This window comes from Pristiophorus japonicus, chromosome 28 (assembly GCF_044704955.1).
Source record: "Pristiophorus japonicus isolate sPriJap1 chromosome 28, sPriJap1.hap1, whole genome shotgun sequence".
Lineage (NCBI taxonomy): Eukaryota > Metazoa > Chordata > Chondrichthyes > Pristiophoridae > Pristiophorus > Pristiophorus japonicus.
The window spans coordinates 15,223,362-15,240,153 of record NC_092004.1 but is presented as its reverse complement, the minus strand read 5'-3'; the positions used below and the strand labels follow the sequence as shown (position 1 = coordinate 15,240,153).

The 16,792-nt window shown below is 48.4% G+C and overlaps 2 non-coding genes across 2 annotated transcripts; both read right to left on the bottom strand.

The window, feature by feature from the left end:
• Positions 1-2,162: 2,162 nt before the first annotated feature.
• trnan-guu (transfer RNA asparagine (anticodon GUU)) lies at positions 2,163-2,236 on the bottom strand. The gene has a single exon. It is a non-coding gene; the product is annotated as a tRNA-Asn (tRNA).
• Positions 2,237-7,370: 5,134 nt separating this feature from the next.
• trnaq-uug (transfer RNA glutamine (anticodon UUG)) lies at positions 7,371-7,442 on the bottom strand. The gene has a single exon. It is a non-coding gene; the product is annotated as a tRNA-Gln (tRNA).
• Positions 7,443-16,792: the final 9,350 nt, after the last annotated feature.

The following is a 16,792-nucleotide window of genomic DNA, read 5'->3' as shown; positions in this document are numbered from 1 at the left end:
GAATATTTTCTGGAGCTATCTTCTCATGCATGCTCAGGGGCGAGTATGTTCTCCTGTGAAAGATCATAAGGTCATAAACGTGTAAGGATTAGGGGCCGGAGGAGGCCATTCGGCCCCTCGAGCCTGGTCCACCATTCAAGAAGATGTAGAACCACCGAGAATGTATAACAACCGGGAATGTAGAACCACTGGGAGTGTAGAACCACCGGAAATGTAGAACCACCGGGGGTGTAGAGTCACCGGGGGTGTGGAACTACCGGGGCTGTAGAACCACATGGAATGTAGAACCACCGGGAGTGTAGAACCACCGGGAATGTAGAACCACTGGGGGTGTAGAACCACCGGGTGTGTAGAACCACCGGGAGTGTAGAGTCACCGGGGGAGTGCAACTACCGGGGGTGTAGAACCACATGAAATGTAGAACCACCGGGAGTGTAGAACCACCGGGAATGTAGAACCACTGGGGGTGTAGAACCACCGGGGGTGTAGAACCACCGGGAGTGTAGAACCACCGGGAATGTAGACCCACCGGGAATGTAGAACCACCGGGGGTGTGGAACCACCGGGAATGTAGAACCACCAGGGGTGTAGAACCACCGGGAATGTAGAACCACCGGCGGTGTAGAACCACCGGGAATGTAGAACCACCGGGGGTGTAGAACCACCGGGAGTGTAGAACCACCGGGGGTGTGGAACCACCGGGAATGTAGAACCACCAGGGGTGTAGAACCACCGGGAATGTAGAACCACCGGCGGTGTAGAACCACCGGGAATGTAGAACCACCGGGGGTGTAGAACCACCGGGGGTGTGGAACCACCGGGAATGTAGAACCACCAGGGGTGTAGAACCACCGGGAATGTAGAACCACCGGCGGTGTAGAACCACCGGGAATGTAGAACCACCGGGGGTGTAGAACCACCGGGAGTGTAGAACCACCGGCGGTGTGGAACCACCGGGAATGTAGAACCACTGGCGGTGTAGAACCACCGGGAATGTAGAACCACCGGCGGTGTAGAACCACCGGGAATGTAGAACCACCGGGAGTGTAGAACCACCGGGGGTGTAGAACCACCAGGGGTGTAGAACCACCGGGAATGTAAAACCACCGGGGGTGTAGAACCACCGGGAGTGTAGAACCACCGGGAGTGTAGAACCACCGGGAATGTATAACAACCGGGAATGTAGAACCACTGGGAGTGTAGAACCACCGGAAATGTAGAACCACCGGGGCTGTAAAACCACCGGGGGTGTGGAACTACCGGGGGTGTAGAACCACATGGAATGTAGAACCACCGGGAGTGTAGAACCACCGGGAATGTAGAACCACTGGTGGTGTAGAACCACCGGGGGTGTAGAACCACCGGGAGTGTAGAACCACCGGGAGTGTAGAACCACCGGGAATGTAGACTCACCGGGGGTGTAGAACCACCGGGAATGTAGAACCACCGGGAATGTAGAACCACCGGGGGTGTGGAACCACCGGGAGTGTAGAACCACCGGGAATGTAGAACCACCGGGAATTGTTTTTCCTTCAGACACTGATCCAGCTCCCGTTTGAAAGATAAGATTGAGTCTGCCTCCACCACCCTTTCAAGCAGTGCATTCCAGATCCTAACCACTCGCTGCTAAATGGCCACCTCCTGTTCCTATGTGTAAAGTCTGGGAAACACTTGATCAATTCCTGCCACACTCACAGCCTTCCTAAATATAGCACCATCACTCTATTCTCATAAAACCAGGTCCTGAAGTATAGGCCAGCTGTGTCGGTTAAAGCTCTGGTTATGTTCCGAACATTGCTGTAGTGTTTCCGTAATGTAGTGGTTATTAGATTCACCTCACACGCGAAATGTCCCTGGTTCAAAATTGCGCGGAAACATTTTGAAAACATGTTCAATTAAATATTTGAAGAAATGGATTTATTCATAATAATGGTTCAATATTAACAAAAAACAATGTCCCACAACCTTGTTAAATTTTCTGATATCTCTGTTCAGTTCTGTATACACTCAAACTGAATGATCATAAAAATACTGGAGTGGGAACTCACTGGATAACAGCGCAGCTGGCAATGTTTGTGGAATATATTCGCGCAGCCAAAACGCACAATGACAACCTGGAATCGTGCAGCACCGAATCCACGGGGAAAAACAGTTAAATGCTTCGTCCCTGGGTGGGCTCGAACCACCAACCTTTCGGTTAACAGCCGAACGTGGTAATCCATTGCGCCACAGAGACTGACGCAATTACACACTGCAAGACATCCCAAACCAGGGTGTCAGTCAGTTAAAGCTTCAGATTGCTCTGACCGGGATGGAACTTGTCCACTCTCAGTTGTACTTTTCCCAAGTAAAGGTTGGGACATTCATTGTGGATGTGTGGAAGCAGTCTGGTCCCGCACACTGCAGACACTTCCATGTCACCACCAACAAGCTCTCCCACAACCGGTGTGATCTACCTTCCAGCCTTCCGCTGCCTTGTCTGTGACGAAGTATTCTGATTGTCCCGAAGCCGGTATTAGGTATTAATTCCTTTTCGGCTCCTGACTGCGGATATTGCTGTGATTAAACGCGAACACAATGCTAACAGGGGCAGTTCTATTCACCGTTTCTTTGCTTGGTGAAATTTCAAAGTTTGAAAGCGACGCACATCAACCCCAAACCTCGTCACCTACTCGCTAACTTGACAAAACTTTGCATTTTCTTTCCATGCCAAGCATTTTACATTCATACATTGCAATGCCAACGCACTTTTTACCTGGCAAGACTGAAGTACAAGCTGTGATGAACAGTGTGAAACAGAAACAGCTACTTGAAAACCCATAGCCTCGATGGCATCTGTGTGAATTGTTCTGCATCAATAATTAGCAGAGAGCAAAGAGAAGAAACTGACGGTGTGGATGAGAAAAGGCCGAGCCAAAGTGTACTGTTGGAGATGATTTTGTTGTTTTTGAGAATTGTTTGAAATATTTTACCATGGTTGGTTCCATAGTGTAATGGTGAGCACTCTGGGAAATGAGTTCAAATCTCGGTGGAACCTGATTCCTTGTTGTCCCAGCTGCTGAAAATTTGGGACAAACAAGTGAAAGACATCTGGTACTGGTGGGCAGTTTTGTTGCCGTTGTCATTGATGCTTGATCTACAAGTCTAGTTATCAAATCGTGTGCTCAATCATCATTTACCTGTTACAAAATGTTGTAAACGGCTGTCTTGCTCTTTTTGCTTCGTTGCTTTTAACCTCGAATTACCCGCACACATTCAGTTGTAGTAAAGGCAGGATCGGGTCTTTTATTTCAACATTCATACCAGACAAACCAAGGATGAAAGTTACTGAGAACACTTCACAAAGGCAGCTTGCTTCGATTTCCGTGGCTGCTTGAGACACACACCTTCCGAATGTCCAGTGTCTCTGGTGTCTGCGTGTGTGAGTCTCATCTTTATACTCTTATTTAGACAATCACGGCTAACGGCTTTGTGAATTGTTTAACATACAGACTTAATATTGCTTGTTTAACCTACAGATGTCATTCAATAGTAACAAAGGTACAATCAAATATTTAACATACAAACAATGACCAGTTACTCATTTCAATGGCTGATCGCACCACATTGTCGAACAGTCTCTTTCGATCCAAACTTCAATCTTCCTGTTTTTAATTCAAACTTCAGATTGCGTGTTGAAGCAAAGAGTTCAGCAATGCGGGACTGTGCTCCCACATTCTCCCACTTCTTCTCCTCGCCTCTCTGCAGGTCTTATCTGGGTAACATACATTTGCATGGTGGCTCGAGCTCGTTCAACAGCATTGTCCAGTTGTAGTCCTTGTTTTCCATCACGACATCCGCAGGAAATCAAAATGACCAGCACGGTCAGCTGAACCAGCACCAGCATAAGGACAGGGTGTATCATTGTGTTCATCACACCTGTTGCCGTCGTGCTCCATCCCAACAATGACTCCCACCAGCTTTCATGTCCAATCTGGTCCAAAGTTGTGTGCACGTTCTCGATTTCCGCAGTGTGATGGTTAATGTCCACAACGATTGCTTGATTCAAACTCTGTAGCTGTTGAAATGTTGTATTCCATTTCCGTATTTCCTTCTTCCAAATAGCAGCACGCTTCGGGTCAAAGTTGGGTTGTTGTAGATTCAGATTCTCAGGATGCCATTTTAAAGTCCGTTGGTCTGTGATCACCATATCCATTTTTACTTAAAAGTCAATTTTCAATTTTTGATGTTTCCAACTGAATTCCATGCTGTTTACATTCAGAAATGTAAACTCACAATCGGTGTCTTCGACTAAGTCTGTTACCCTCTGCACAGGTTTTAACAATTTCCTCTGCTTTGTGGGAGAAGTGTAACAACATGCAGTAAAGGATGACGGAAATGCTGAATAGTCAGTAGAGAGACCCAGTCCTTCTCTCAGTTCACCCTTCGGAACTGCTGTAATTCACTCTCTCGACATTTGCAACAATCCAACTTCTATTTCACATCCTTTAAGATCATGTTTGTAACTCCCACATTTGAGCTTTTCACTGAACATCTCATCAGTTCTGAGACAGCCCATTCCTGCAGAAACTTTAAATGTTTCTGAACAAGCTTCTCCCACTGCTTTCATCTCTGACTGTTCAGTAACTGCTCCTCGTGTATCTGGGGTGTTGGGGAACTGTCTCTGAAGAGGGGAATCCCCTTCCTCCAGGAGCACCTTCATTTGTCCGGCAGACCCTGTGTCCATTTCCCGCGGCCCTTCCACACAAGCCTCGATAAGGGTATGGCCACCCCTATCCTGAAGTAAGGGTCCTAAAGGAACGACATGTGTGGTTGAGGCACGGCATCCCTATCGGGATCCTCCCTCACCTGCGGAATCTACCCCCGACCTCAGCAACAGAACCGAGGTATCATTCCTGTCTGTGTCTCCTGCTTCTCTTTCCTGATTCTTCAACTTTTCTTTTAACTTTTCTAATTCTTTAGCCAGTCTATCCCTGCCCTCTATCAACTGATGGCCACCACCTGGTCCTGCTCCTTTTATGTGACTCCTCGCGGGATTCATCCACTCAGGCCCTTCTGCCTTCCATCGCTGTAACCCCTGTCTCACTTCCATGACTGAAATTCCTGCAGCTCCCTGATACAAGCTTTCTACCCTTGCCAATCATTTATCAAAACGATCGTCCCCACCCCAGGCATCTACTTCCAGAACTACTGACGGGGGTAGGAGAGTTAAAATGACCTCTCTATGTGTACCATCCCCGTAATGACTGATATCAATCCAATGACTTCCCAAACTTTTACACAACTGGAATATACGTTCCCCAGCTTCCCTGGGTCCTTCCCCTGGTAATAATGCAAGCCGCTTTATTAACTGTTGCCCTGAGTGAGTAACAAAGATTTCAGCTATTATTCTACCAAGCACGAGACCTGGAAGTTGTTTCAAAACCTACTCCCGTTCCCCGGTGATTCCCTAAAGCTCACAGAACCATGTGAACCCTCGGTTTCTCTGATATGTTTCCTGACTGCCACCATCCCAGAATATTACACCACCACTGGGCAAATTTATTAAGATCCTGAAGGGGTGCAGGTCCCACTTCACTAGCTCTCATGTCCTGTAACTGTACCCCTCCTCGCTCATACCAGGTATCCCCAAAACCACTTAAGGTCGTGTTCCCTCCACGAGCTCCACAGGGAGTAGAGGAATCATGATCCTGCTCTCGCCTTGTCCGCTCGAGCGTGCTTCCCCCACTCTCCACATTACCGGAAGGTCGTGTGTAATGTTGTGGGGTGTTAAGCGGCTGAGTAACCGAAGAGGCATTTAAGTGCTCCGCCTCCGTACCTAACGTTGCCACGTGAACCACACGGGTGCGAGGCTCCGAAGTCAGAGAAGACAAAGGAGCTGTGGATGGGAACGGTGGGCATTCTCCCTGTCCTTTAAACCCCTTTTCAACTCTCAGACCCGGGGAATCCTCCGAATACCACCCGGCTTTATCAATTGCTGTCTCCGTGGGCAACCTAATACCACCATCTGCTGCAGCTTAGTTATTCCTTTCTCTAGATCTTGATTACGCTTCTGTTCATCAGCAAGATGCTGATCCAGTGTCAGAACAGTCCTGGCTGCACCGAGTGCCTGAAATCACCAATTATCTACTTCTTTACTCACTGCTGTTAGCTGCTCTCTGAGTTCTGAGACTTCCCTATCTCGAGCCTCAGCCTCGTCTCCTAACGTTTGAATCCCCAGCATGAGACACTGCAACACTCATGCTTTTCTCTTTTTCTCACCTTTTAACCCAAACACTTTAATCTTTTTTAACTGGACACTCTCCACTAAGAATTGCCGTTTCTCTCTCCATCCTCCTGTCATTGTTTCCTGTCTTATCCTATAAGGTCTCCCTTTCGACTCAATCCATTCATTAAGAAATGACCGGAATTCAACTGGATTATCTCCTGAGCCTCCCATTACTAACTGAAGAACCCTTTAATCACGACAACTAAGAGAATGCTCACCTCTCGAACTGATGTGTGGGAAACACTTCTTCCAACAACTCAGCCAACTTTCTGCTACATGTCGGGGTCTTCGAATAAGCTAACGAACTTTTGAAAATCACGTCGGGGTCACCAAAATGTTGTAAACGGCTGTCTTGCTCTTTTCACTTCGTTGCTTTTAATATCGAATGACCCGCACACACTCAGTTGTAGTAAAGGCAGGATCGGGTCTTTTATTTAAACATTCATACTAAACAAACCAAGTATGAAAGTTACTGAGAACACTTCACCAAGGCAGCTTGCTTCGATTTCCGTGGCTGCTTGAGACACACACCTTCCGAATGTCCAGTGTCTCTGCTGTCTGTGTCTCTACATTCCATAAAAGTCTCATCTTTATACTGAAAAAGCCTTTGAACTCTTATTCTTTGCATTTAGACAATCCTGACTCACTGCTTTCTGAATCGTTTAACAGACAGACTTAATATTGCTTGTTAAACCTACAGATGTCATTAAATGGTAACAAGGTTACACTCAAATACTGAACATACAGACATTGTCAAATTGTTTAGTCCTGAATTTCCATTATTCCCACCGTAACAAGGTACTCAAATATTTTACATCCAGACAATGACCAGTTACTAATCTCACTGGCTGAAGGCACCACATTGGCTAACAGTCTCTTTTCCATCCAAACTTCAATCTTCCTGCTTTTTAATCCAAACTTCAGACTGCGTGCTGAAGCAAAGAGTTCAGCAATGCAGGACTGTGCTCACACAGAGCACACGATTTGACAACGAGACTTAAAGATCAAGCATCAATGACAAAGGCAACAAAATTGTGCACCAGCACCAGGTGTCTTTCACTTGTTTGTCCCAAATTTTCAGCCACTGGGACAACAAGAATTGAGGTTCCACTGAGATTTGAACTCAGATTGCTGGATTCAAAGTCCAGAGTGCTCACCATTACACCATGGAACCAACCACACAAAAATCTTTGAAGCAGTTCTCAAAAACAAAAAAATAATCTCCAACATTACACTTTGGCTCGTCCTTTTCTCATGTTTTGCGTCAGTTCCCAATATTGGGGATGTCCAGAACCATGGAACACAGTCTCGGAATAATGGGTAAGCCATTTAGGACCGAGATGAGGAGAACCGTCTTCACTCAGAGAGTTGTTAACCTGTGCAATTCACTACTGCAGAGAGTTTTTGATGACAGTTCATTGGATATATTCAAGAGGGAGTTAGATGTTGCCCTGACGGCTAAAGGGATCAAGAGGTCTGGAGACAAAGCAGGAATTGGGTACTGAGGTGAATGATCAGCCATGATCTTATTGAGTGATGGTGCAGGCTCGAAGGGCTGAATGGCCTACTCTTGCAAGTATTTTCTATGTTTCTATGAACTGCCTGCATTTCAAAAAGCGTTGCTTTTATTCATCCTGCGGAATGCATATTGCACAGATAATCTCAGCACACATTGTGCAGGCAAAGGCAGCATTCGATGACAAACTGATTTCTCCTCCGCTGATTTGTAAAAGGTAACTGATTGTTGAGCAGACGATTTGACAACGAGACTTGTGGATCAAGCATCAATGACAAAGGTGACAAAACTGCCCTCGAACACCAGGTATCTTTCACTGGTTTGTCCCTAAATTTCAGCAGTTGGGACAACAAGCATTCAGGCTCTACTGAGATTTGAAATCAGATAATTGGATTTAAAGTCTAGAGTGCTCACCATTACACCATGGAACCAACATCACCAAAATCTTTGAAACATTTCTCAAAAACAGCAAAATCATCTCCAACATTACACTTTGGCTCGGCCTTTTTTTATCTATCGTGGCAGTGCCTGCATTTCAAAAAGCGTTATTTTTGTTCATCTTGCTGAATGCATATTGCACAGATAATCTCAGCACACATTGTGCAGGTAAAGGCAGTATTTTAGACAATAAACTGATTTCTCCTCCGCTGATTTGTAACAGGTAACTGATGGTTAGCAACATAGAAACATAGAAAAAAACAGGTGCAGGATTAGGCCATTCGGCCCTTCGAGTCTTCCCCGCCATTCTATAAGATCATGGCTGACCATTCCTTCAGTACCCCTATCCTGCTTACTCTCCATACCCCTTGATCCCCTTAACCGTAAGAGCCATATCTAACTCCCTCTTGAATATATCCAATGAACTGGCATCAACAACTCTCTGCGGCAGGAAATTCCACAGGTTAAGAACTCTCTGAGTGAAGAAGTTTCTCCTCATCTTGGTCCTAAATGGCCTACCCCTTATCCTAAGACAATAACCCCTGGTTCTGGACTTCCCAAACATTGGGAATCTTCCTGTATCTAACCTGTCCAGTCCTGTCAGAATCTTTTACGTTTCTCTGAGATCCCCTCTAATCCTTCTAAACTCCAGTGAATGAACACATGATTTGCCAACGAGACTTGTCAATCAAGCATCAATGACAAAGGCAACAAAACTGCCCACCAGGTGTCTTTCATCTGTTTGTCCCATATTTTCAGCAGCTGGGACAACAAGCATTCAGTTTCCACCAAGATTTGAAATCAGATCGCTGAATTCAGAGTCCTTACCATTACACCATGGAACCAACAATGCAAAAATTATTTGAAACATTTCTCAAAAACAATAAAATCATCTCCAACATTACACTTTGGCTCAGCCTTTTCTCTTCCATAGTGTTCCCCTCTTTACGTTCTGCTAATTATCGATGCAGACCAATTGACACAGATGCTGTCAAGGCTATGGGTTCTCAAGTGACTGTTTTTGTTTCAAACTGTACATCACAGCTTGTACTTCAGTCTTGCCAGGTAAAAAGTGCATTGGCATTGCAATGCATTAATGTAAATGCTTGGCATGAAAAGAAAATGCAAATTTTTTCGAGTACAAAACATGCAGTGCCTGCATTTCAAAAAGCGTTGCTTTTATTCATCCTGCTCAAAGCATATTGCACAGATAATCTCAGCACACATTGTGCAGGTAAAGGCAGCATTAGATAAAAAAACTGGCTTCTCCTCCGCTGATTTGTAACAGGTAACTGATGGTTGAACACACGATTTGACAACTAGACTTGCAGATCAAGCATCACTGACAAAGGCAACAAAACTGCCCACCAACACCAGGTGTCTTTCACTTGTTTGTCCCAAATTTTCAGCAGCTGGGACAGCAAGAATTGAGGTTCCACCACAATGTGAACTCAGATCACTGGTTTACTGAGTACAGAATGCTCACCATTACACCATGGAACCAATCATGCCAAAGTTTTTGAAACATAGAAACATAGAAAATAGGTGCAGGAGTAGGATTGCAAAAATTCGTTGGACAACCCCCCAGTGTGTGGACTCATTGGAAAGGAAATTTAATTTGGAACTATCAACCAGAAAGTTTGGGATCCTAAAGTGCACATGGAAGAAACTACAAGTTTTAATCGCATTTGGAATTTTACAAGGCAGATTGGGTCCGTGTGGAAAGGGCTGAGAACTAAAGGATCGTTCAAAGAAAGCAGTTTGGGTATTGAAGCTGTCTGGGATATTGAAGCTGAACAAATTGTCTGGGGAATTGTGTAAACTCGAAAACCCATCTCCCTGGGGGACATTAACATAGCAACAATCAACCCAGAGATAGCCAGCCATCACTCTGAGCAGGAAACCCATCAAGCGTATACATAATGACAATTGCCCATCCAGCCCGCATGGAAAACCCAGGCCTCGGCTGACATTGCAAATACCAAAAATCTAATTTTCTCGATCAAGAAACAAATTCAAAAGATCAACACATCCGAGACAGGTTACCATTAATGGGCCCGCCAAAATATAACAAAGAGATATCAAGCCCGCCAAAATTAAAACAAAGAATCGGGGTCATTTGGCACGCAGATTAGAACGGCTCCCAAAGTATAACTGGGGCCTTGTTTTTTAACGAAAGAAGGAGAACGGGAAGGAGGGAAAAAGGAGAGAGATCGCCGCAGCAGTTTGGAACAAGCTTTCCAGAGAGTTTGCTACACAGCCTCCTATACAGCTCTTCTGAGCTCCGACATCTTCAGCCTCGACGATACTCCTGGACCACACTGCCCTGCTACCGAAGGAGAAGGAGGAACATCATCACAGCAGAGAAAGCAGTTCCCAGTAACTTCAGACATCATCATCGCGGCAGCAACTGACCACAGCCAATGTGGTAACATCGAAAATACCGCGATCGGCAAATTCTAAGAACAAAAGTCCTCAAGAAGAAACCGAAGCTTCAAAAGTTTCCCCTCTACAATCTGTTCCTCGCTACCAACAGGTGAAACATTCCCTAAAGAACTTTAAAACCAACTGCTGACGGAAGAAAGTGGGTACTCACCCCATAAATCCAATACGCACCCGACCGCATCAGCGGACACCACCCAACTGAAGACTACGCAGTAAGAAGTCTTCCACGATGTTCGGGGTAAGGCAAGCAGAACTTACAGAGTCCAGCGAATCTCGAAACTGCAAACCACCGCCAACTGACAATAAGAGGATTGGTGAGCATAATCCCTGTTTGCCCTCGAGTTTCACCGAGTCAGAGTTAGGCATTGGGAGGTGGGAGGTGTATTATTTTTCTGTAACCCCTTTAAAGTGTGATAAGTGATTTTTTATTCGAGTAATTACAAGCTCGACATTTTACGTTCTTGCCCTTAATAAAATTGAAGTTCTTTGCACCAAAACCAATTGTCTCTTGCACTTTGTCACATCCCCAAATAAATCCAAAGTCGACAACCCAGATAGTGCGAGCGATTCAAACCGCTCAGAAGGTCAGAGGTGAACCTCACCCCACACACCACGCCCGACAGAATGGCAACCATGGCAGGACTTTGGTATAAAGGATGTGATGCAGAGATTGCTGTTTTGGAGGAAAGAACAAAGATGGAAGAGAGGATTTCCTCCTATGTGTATAAGAAAGTGAATGTCACTAAGGAATGGGTGCTTGGTCTGTTGCGCGCTGAGTGTTCAGGAGACGCTGCGGCCCAGTGGACAGCCAGCAAGTCCCATAAGGAATCAGTAGAAAAGGCAATTTGGGTGTCCTGACGACAGCAACAGGTCCAACCCTTAGATAAGAACATCGAGTCACTGCAGGCAGAACAATGTGAATGTGCAGAAACATCACATGACAGGGCTATGGCAGAAGAAAGGTGTGGGGGGAACTCCGTAAACTAAAACATGGAAAGACACAGCGAATGGAAAAGTTCAAAAACAGCCAGGACTATTTTCAGTGTCAGGTTACCGAGGCTAAGAATAATGAAAAGATACTGTGGGAGGAAAACACTCGCCTCACCCTTCAAGTAAAAGAGCTGGAGGATAAGTTAAGAGACGTACAGCAGCTTATAAAGTAGCCAGCACTAATGGGTTTGAGTCAGGAGACCACGGTCCCTGCCAGCAACAAACAAAAGTTTAACCCTTGCCCTGTGCAAGGCAAAAGGCAAGGTATTCCTAATAAACCCGGGAACGGCCCGGATAAACCTGGAAGAGAAGGAGGAAACTGTTCAACCACCACCTGTGGTGCCGGTGACTATACCGGTTCGACAGCAGGAGGGTGAACGAGTTGTGGGGCGGACAGAGATAGCGGACCACCACCACCTGTGGCACCGAGTTTCAGCTTGGCTTGGCAGCTGGGAGGAGGGGCAGGCGAGCCAGAACAGGGGCCAATGTGCCCGGCCCGGCAACAAACGTTTGGCCCGCCCACCGGTGCTGGGGGTCTGGGGCCCCTGGAAAGTCAGTTTGTGGTTCCCCACATGACCCAACACCTTAGGGCTATGATAAGTCACCTGCGAAAGCTCACCCCAAAGGGGGACACCTCGGTCCACTTTATGAAAGTGGAACAGGCAGGGGATATTAGCGCGTGTGATGATGCTGAGATAGCAAATATGCACCTCCTCTCACTGGACGGCAAGCTGTACCAGTCCCTCTCTGCCGAGAGTAAAAAGGGGCAGAGGACATGCGCCGCTGTCCAGGAAGATATTCTAGAAGCCATGGACTGTAATGATGGGAGTCCCAACAGTGCAGCTCACAGGGAAAACCCGACAGGTTTTCGCAGACAGGCTGTGGCCTGTGTACCAGAGCGTCTGTGGAGGGGACCTCGACCGGAACCACCTAAGCCGGGATGAGAGAGCCCACTGGCTACGAAGCCTGATGGCAAACAATTTACCACGTATAAGGACAAAGGCTGAGGCCTGGTTTGATCCGAGAGATCCCCAGGCCACCGAACAGGGAGTGGTCAGAGAACTGACCCGAGCCTACTGGAACGGCAGGGGGATGGAAGAGCACCCACCCAAGGGAAGGGTCCTCGAAATCAGACCTAGTCAGGACAAGAGGGAATGGTGCCACGATGGGGGCAACCCCTCCGGTACAAAACGTACCTGTTTTGGATGCGGAAAGAGTGGGCACTGGAGAAAGGATTGTAGAAACCCATGGAAGAGTAGCGCAGGGCAGAGTTCTCCTGCCCCTGCCCAAAAGACCGAGACCGAGAAGCCAGCCCCTCCCCACACGTTTGATACCTTTCTGACTGCGCTGCGAACAATGCTGGATGGCTCTGGGAGGGTAGCCACCGCCACCGGTACCGAAATCCCATCTGCCCCATCCCAGCCAAAACAGTGACTAGAACAGACACAGCCTGTTCACCTGTGTTCCCTCGAGAACGATGCGTGGGGGAGACCGACCGTTCAGATGGAAGTGGAGAAGGTGAAAGGGACTGACCTGCTGGATACCGGTGCATCAAGCACCCTTGTCTATGTAAATAACCCCGCCGCCTCACCTCTGTCTAACGGGGTCCCCTAGAGCTTAGTGGGTTTCACAGGCACCGAGCAGGTTGGCTCATTCTCCATTCCGCTCTCTGTTCATTTAGGAACACTCCACACCAAGTGGACTTGTGTCCTGATGATGTGGGAACAGGAAGGGAGAGGGATCCTGGGGGCTGACTTTATTCTAGGCCACGGGATCCTAGTGGATTTAAGAAACGACTGTCTTTGGGGGTCGGTCTGTACGGGACAGGAGAGTGAGGTAATGGTTATCCCAGAAAAACGGGGAAAGGGGACAGTGTGCACCATGAAGCCAAAGGAGTGTTACGACCGTGAATCACTGGTCAATAACACTCCGATGGAGTACCAAAAGTATGTAAGGGCAAACCTTGCAGCTTTTTCCACTCACAAAAACGACTGTGGGAGGTTGAACGTGGTCGAGGTTAGCATAGATGGGGACCCTATGACCCGACCGTAGAAACAGTGTAACTTCCCCAGGGAGGCGGAGGCAGACATGGAAACAGCCTTGGGTTCTTTAGTGAAACAAGGGGTATTGAGACCAATAGCTACCCATGTGAACTCTCCGTTGTGGCCGGTTAAGAAACGGGACAACACCTGGAGAGCCACGGTGGACTATCGAGTACTCAACCGTAACATCCCCGCCTGTGCACCCACTGTTGCTGCCGTTGGATGACCTGATTGGAAGTATCCCAGCCTCCGCGACCACCTTCACAGAGCTGGACATTTCCAACGGGTTCTGGTCCATACCTTTAAGAAGGAACGATCAGTACAAGTTTGCTTTTACCTTTAAAGGACAGCAATACACTTGGAACTGTCTCCCTCAGGGCTTCCACAACAGCCCCAGTATTTTCCATCAATGTATGGCCAACTGTTTAAAGAGCTTCAGCAGACCCCAGCAGCTGGTACAGTATGTGGACGACCTGCTCCTGTTCACCGATCAGGGGGAGGAGCATGGTCCACTGCTGGCTGAACTGCTGGAGCTGCTGAAAGAAGAAGGGTTTAAAGTGAATCCCACAAAGGCACAGATCGGTCTGAAGGAAGTAAAATTCCTGGGACTGGCTGTGCATGCTGGGGAAAGGGCCATTGACAAAGCTAGAAGGGAAGCAGTGCAGAAGTTACCAGCTCCCGACACAGTGACAGGAGTAAGACCTTTTCTCGGGCTAACCGGGTACTGCAGAGATCTCATTGAGGATTATGCAGCCACAGCAGCCCCTCTACTCCGACTCCTACACAAGGGAGTGGAGTGGGAATGGGACGAAGATTGCGAGGCAGCATTTATCCAACTCAATAAAGACCTGCAGAACGTGCCAGCTCTAGGGGCTATTGATGGGGGTAAAGAGTTTTTCCTGGAGGTAGCAGCCAGTGAAGGGACAGCCTGAGTGCAGTACTGCTCCAAGAGTGGCATGGCCGGCTGAGACCAGTGGTCTACTCCTCCAGGATACTCACGGATGTGGAGAAGGGACACTCCAACTGTGAGCGGCATCTCCTAGCCACTCACTGGGCTGTGAAAAGTTCACTGATCTTCACAGGGGGGTCCCCTATCACACTCCTTCCCCACCATACGCCCACCCAAATGCTCCTGGACGGTCGGAGCAAGGACGGGACAGAGAGCAGTGCCTGCATTGCTCGCTGGACCCTACTCCTCTCCCAGATGGACCTGAGGGTAAAGGGTCTCTGCGAGCCAAGACTCGCAGCCAACATGATCTATCCAGGGACTGCCCACCGGTGTACTGTGGGAAATTAACATAGGTTTTCGGGCTGGGTTACACCGCAGATGCTGAGAGATCCTTGTGGACGGTTCAAGCACGGATCTGCGGGTGAACGACTCACAGGCTGCGGAGTTTATGACCCAGAGGCAGGCATTGCCCTGGTGATTAAACTCCCCAGTACGATGAGTGCCCAGCACGCTGAACTGTCTGCGGTGGTGTATGTAGTCACACACCCCGAATAATTCCCTAGCCCACACACGATTTTCTCGGACAGTATGTTCATATGCAATTCGTGTCTGGAGTACTTAGCTATCTGGTCCCGTCGCGGATACACCTCTGCAGACGGGAGACCCCTGGCAATTAAGCCCCGACTGGAAAAGATCATGACAGCCGTGGGGGAGGAAGGGAAGATCTATATACATAAAGTGAAGGCACATTCCACCACTGAACCCCGCAGCGAGGGAAACCAGCAGGCTGACATGTTGGCCAAGCAAGGTGCGCGCACGGGCAAGCTCTGGGATCTGTACAACCCAGGCATCATCACAGCAGTCAGGGGCAGGATTGGGATGACAGGGAGGGCAGGGGTAGCATTGTCCCCGGACCTAAAAACGGTTCAGATCCAAGACCCCGTCCCCAAAACTGTCCTGAACACGCGAGAAAAAGGGGATAGGGTAGACGGCCCGTACAGAAGGAATGCTGTTCATGGGGGAGCAATGGGTAGTACCCCAACAACAGCGGAGAGAATTCCTCCAGCTGGCCCACGAGGGTCCAGGAGCAGGACACCCTGGACCTGAGACCACTTGACAATGGGTGGAACAGGCAGGGTGGTGGCCGGGACTCAGGGAAGACGTCCGCGAGTTCTGTGCCAGCTGTCTGGTGTGCGCTGCCAACAACCCCGACCCCCAGAAAAGGAAGGTGTCTATGGGACATATCAGGAGGGTAGAGGGATCTTGGCAGTCGATCCAGGTCGATTACATTGGGCCCCTACCCACTGCCCAGGGAGGTTACAAGTACTTTCTCGTGTTGTTGGATGTATTCACCAAATGGGTGGAAGCCTTCCCATGCCGAACAGCCACTGCCCAGGGAACAGCCAGGATCCTGGTCAGGGAGGTGTTCTCCCGATGGGGACTACCCCAGTACGTGAAGTCCGACTAGGGGAGCCACTTCACCAGGCAGGTGATGCAGGAGACCATTAAGGTGCTCAGCATTAAAGGTAAATGGCATGTCGCCCACAACCCGCAGTCATCCTGGCCTGTGGAGCGTTTAAACCGCAACATCAAAGAAAGGCTGCGAAAAGAGACAGGGGACTCCCCCAAGAGGTGGGTAGAGGTCCGACCACTGGTCCTCATAGGGATCCGGGCCAGCCAGTCAAAGATCACGGGGTACTCCCTGTATGAGCTCATGACCGGCAGAGCCAGGTGAACCCCCACCCATGTGTTAGCCCCGGTACTCACGGAATGTCAGCTTAGGGAAGCGAGCCGGGACAGCTTTGTCAGGAACCTGTTTGAACACATTAAACAGATTCACTGGCAGGCTGCTGACAATATGGGAAAACAGCATCGGAGCAACCGACTGCTGCTAGAGCCCCTCAAACACCATGAATGGGAGATAGGGGACCAGGTTATGGTCAGCAACTACGCTCGAGTAGGGGTTTATGAGGCACTGTACATGGGGCCGTACCACATTGTCGACAAGGCAAGCCCCATGGTCTGTGCCGTGAAAATGCCTCGCCATACAAAGTGGTTCCACATAAACCAGTGCAAACTTTTCAACGCCGGGACAGCAGCTAAACGTAAGGGACAGCCAGAAACAGAGTTCCGTGTTAAAGGCA